Genomic DNA, 4626 nt, shown 5'->3' with positions numbered 1-4626 from the left:
ATGTATGATGGGACAAATGACGCCTAAAGGACATATCCTGTCAGCAATAACTCCAAAATTCCTCACAATGTTACTGTTATTTAACATAGCCATTATTTGACTTATATTGGAATTCATCTATTTATGTCCTGTAGGCTGCTTTTCAGATTTTGCAGCATTTAGGCCATATATAAGGCCCTCCCCCGCACCACTATGTGCGATTAAGAAAATGAGTGGATGTATGAATTTTGCATTTACTATATTACTGCATGAAAACATCCACATTAATCATATTAAGCACACAAATAAAGAAATACATCTCACTAAATAAGAAGATTTCAAGTTTTTCTGTTGTGGCCACAGGATGGTTTTAACAATAGAAGTCGTCTTACATAAGTTCACATTTTAAAGCTGGCCATTTTGCTTTTTTATACTTCACACAGTTTTTGTTTTCATTCACGCACCATCTGCTGGACTGAAGACCACCCGGAAAATACGGATGTTTTCATTTGCTTGCGGTGACATATTGATCTTCTGCAGAGTATCACTCTACGTGGACCACTCTGGCTTCACTAATGACTGCAAAGGTTAATCAGATAAGGTTAATCAGTACTCACTGAAAAAGATTATGTAAGACTAATAAAGCATCAACACCAGCAGGATGACTGTTATCTTTACTTTATGCATGCATGTTCTTTTTTTTTTTTTTTTTTACATCTTTGTACCGACTGGTGGTAGTTGGTGTATTTTTCATCATCTTTTTGACAACACTTCTAGTCTCAACTAGTTTAGATTTTAACCTTTTATAACCTGGGACATTTTATTACATGTGGCACCTTTATGGAAAAGAAGAAAACTATAACCAGCTATTATTTCAATCCAAATATATGGACAGGATTTCAGATTAAAAGCATCTTTCTGCTTCTAAGCATTTTATTTGTAGTGCTTTTCTTACATACAATTTTAGATCATAAGAATATAAAGGTTAAGTAAAGGATGTCAAACTCATTTTAGATCATGGGCCACACACAGTACAGCCAGCCCACTTTGACTTTCAAGTGGGCTGAACGAGTGAAACTCACCTTTCTGTCTGTGTACAGAAGTTTAACTACACATTTAATCCCTGAGATAGATTACCATAAGAAAAAGTGCAATTTCAGCTTTAAAACAAAGTTTTTCTTCATGACAAAGAAATGCTGCTGTAGTAAATGAAATAAATTACACAACTCTTTTGCAAAATTACAGAAACTTTATGATAACTCATTGCAGAGAAAGTTTTTTTTTTTAATGTAAAATCATTGTAAATAAGAAAAAAGAAAAGAAAAAAGAATTGTAGGTATTGAAAAAACAGGAATTTTCCCATTTGTTGTTTATTTATTACTCTGGTATAGTATGAATTGCCATGTGTGAGATCTTTATCAGAGAAAAGTTGTAAAACGTATGGAAATACAGTTAAAAGTCCAAAGTTTATGCTCTCCTTTACATTTTTTGACTCTATCCAATGGGCCAGATTCCTGAGCCAATTCTGGCCCTCGGGCCTTATGTTTCACACCCCTGGATGTCTGCAGTCAAACAAATAAATTCAATTTTCTGCTATTGTGACAGCCTCACCATTAATGAGTGAACTAAAAAAAATTAAAAATAATATTCACTGCATCTTGATGCATTCTCAATCATCCAGGTAAGTAAATCTCCAAAAGTAGATTCTGTTCATCTGGACGTAGCATGCAGATAATGCTACATCCAGATGAACAGAATCAACTTTTGGAGAATATTCACTGCATTCTTATAAAATAACATTTCAGACTAGTTCACCAACCTATGTGTCCCTCAGCCCTGCAACCTGGCATGTTGCAGACCTGGGATTGATTTTCTGCTAAGACGTGCAGATAAATATCACAACCCTAAGTCAGGAAGTGTGGCCTAACAACATTAAAATCAGTTACCCTGCCTGATAAAGGTGCATGGCATTGAATATTTATGTGTGGTGGTTGCTGGGAGAGGTAACAAAACAGCCTCCAGTGTGTTTGAGGGGTTGTTTTGAACTTAAGAATCTTGCAGGTGGGGATCTGAGTTTTTGTTTCCCCTCAAGGAATCAACTTGAGTCTTTCCACAGAGAGGAATTTACAGCCACTCTAACTGTAACACATGATTACACAAGAGAGGGAGAAGAAGAGAAATAAACCCAGGCCTGCCAGGACCATGACAAATAGTAATATCTGGCATATTTAGCCAGCTTAGAGTGCTGTGTTCATTATACATTCAAAGCACATCATAACAGAATGGAAAAAGTAGTGGGTGTTATGTAACGCCACCTGGTGGACAGCTTTTGTGTAGAATAAAGACTCAACAGAGGGATTGGAATCCCACAACTTCGAGTTTTGTTCACTGGAATTACAAATAGTTGTAGTACTCGAGATACAAATGAGAGAAATGGGGGGGGGGGGGAAAGCCTTCTGTGTTGGTTTGCAGGTCCCTGACACGTGGAGCTTAGTCAGTGCATCTTGGAGCATCAGGCCAGTCTACCCGGCCCATTCAGAGCTGGCTGTCTTAGTCCTTTCACATTTCTCAGATTGCACATACTGGATTCCTCTCCTTGACTCCTATCCTTAACGCAAGGCCTTAACTTAAAGCACCGTGTTAGCATTTCAGTTGGTTTCTGACTTATTTAGTTTTATACCATATAATACTTTTTACCTACCATTCAAACACCCAGTATCACACCACCAGAAGCAAAGCTAGAAGTGTCTTACCTGGGCTAAGGAGAAAAAGAACTGGAATTCATTTCAAGTCTATGGAAAGAGTGGAGAGGCAGAAAATGCAACCTGTTTGAGGTCCAGTGTAAAGTTTCCACACTCTGTGATGATTTGGGGTACTGTGTCAATTGCTTGATGTTGGTGATGGTTGGTCCATTGTGTTTTATCAAGTCCAAAGTCAAAACTGCCATCAACCAGAAGATTTTAGAACACTTTGTGCTTCATGGAGATTTTCTTTTACATCAGGACTTTGGACCTGCCCACATGGCCAAAACTACTGCCAAATGGTTTGCTGACAATGCTGTTACTGCCAATAGAGAAACTGTTGCGCATTGACAAGAGGAAGATGAGAAATGCCCAACCAATAATATAAGTGAACTGAGGGCCACTATCAACTGTCCCCACATGCCACACCAAACTGATGTAGTAATCCATAGTAAAGCAGCCCCAACCAAAGATTAAGTGTATAAATGAGTATACTTGTCAGAAAGATGGATATTTCGGGAAATATTCAATCATTTATATGGCACCAACCCAATGTATCTAGGCATGGTCATGATACCTGCTGAAGGTCAAGCTGAGCATCAGGATGGGGAAGAAAGGTGATTTAGGTGACTTTTAATGTGGCATGGCTGCCAGATGAGCTATGTTTCAGAAACTTCTGACGTACTGGAATTTTCCAGCACCACCATCTGCAGGATTGCAGAGATGATCTGAGAAAAAAAAAAGTCAGCGGCGATTCTCTGGGTGGAAAAATCATGTTGATGCTGGAAATCAGAAGACAACAGTCAGGCTACTTCAAGCAAATAGGAAGGCAACAGCAACTCAAATAACCAATTGTTACAACCAGGGTATGCAGAAGAGCATCTCTGAATGTACAACATGTAAAACCTTGAAGCAGATGGCCTACAGCAGCAGAAGACCACACCAGAAACCACTCCTGTCACACAAATGGCCTGTAAATGGTAAATAGCCTGTATTTGTATAGCGCTTTACTTAGTCCCTAAGGACCTCAAGAACAAGTTTTGACTTCTGCTTCATTATTCACATGGTAGGCTTAGAAATTAGGCATTTACTGCATTTCATCCTGCAGCAGTGGTTCTGACTGATGGTGGTATGGTGATGTGTGCATTTTTGGGCTCCTTAAGTACCAAGTGGACATTGCTTAAGTGCCACAACCCAAGTTTTTGCTGCTGAGCATTTCCATCCCTTTATGACCACAGTGTGTCATCTTCTGATGCCTGCTTCCAGCATGTTAATGTGCCATATCGCAAAGTCCAGATGATTTCGAAGTGGTTTCTTGATCATGACAATGAGTTTAATGTACTCAAATGGCCTCCACAGTCACCTGATCAATAGAAAACAATCACCCAAATTTTATTTATGAAGCACATTTCATACAAGTTAGAACATGGACAGGGAGTTTAATGCCCACTGAGCTACAGAAACGATCCAGTAATTAAAAAACTATGAGTTGTTGTAAAATGATTTGCAAAAACTAAGGACACCAAATCACTCAAAATAAAGAGATTGAACAAACCTACTATACAGTTAATGTCAGAACAGTAAAGTACGGGAATGCTGGTGAAAGAACAGTTAAATTATACAGTATTTCTAAAGATATAATACCTACTTTCATTTTACCTTCATGTTCTTTTTGATAAATATTTGAACAAGTGTGTCAAGTGTAGATTGTTTTCTCTGAAAAAAAAATAAATCCATCATTGCTATTTTGTGACATAGTCGCCCTTTATGGTTTGATTTAATAGATCAAACCAACAACAATACACATTTATTCCATTTTATACCGTTTTTAAAGTGACATAAATTAATGATAAAAAAAATTTGCTGCATTACCAGTACGTGACCGCTGGGGGCACCAGAGTCACTG

This window comes from Oreochromis aureus, linkage group 19 (genome assembly GCF_013358895.1).
Source record: "Oreochromis aureus strain Israel breed Guangdong linkage group 19, ZZ_aureus, whole genome shotgun sequence".
Taxonomy (NCBI): domain Eukaryota; kingdom Metazoa; phylum Chordata; class Actinopteri; order Cichliformes; family Cichlidae; genus Oreochromis; species Oreochromis aureus.
This window is presented reverse-complemented; position numbering follows the sequence as displayed.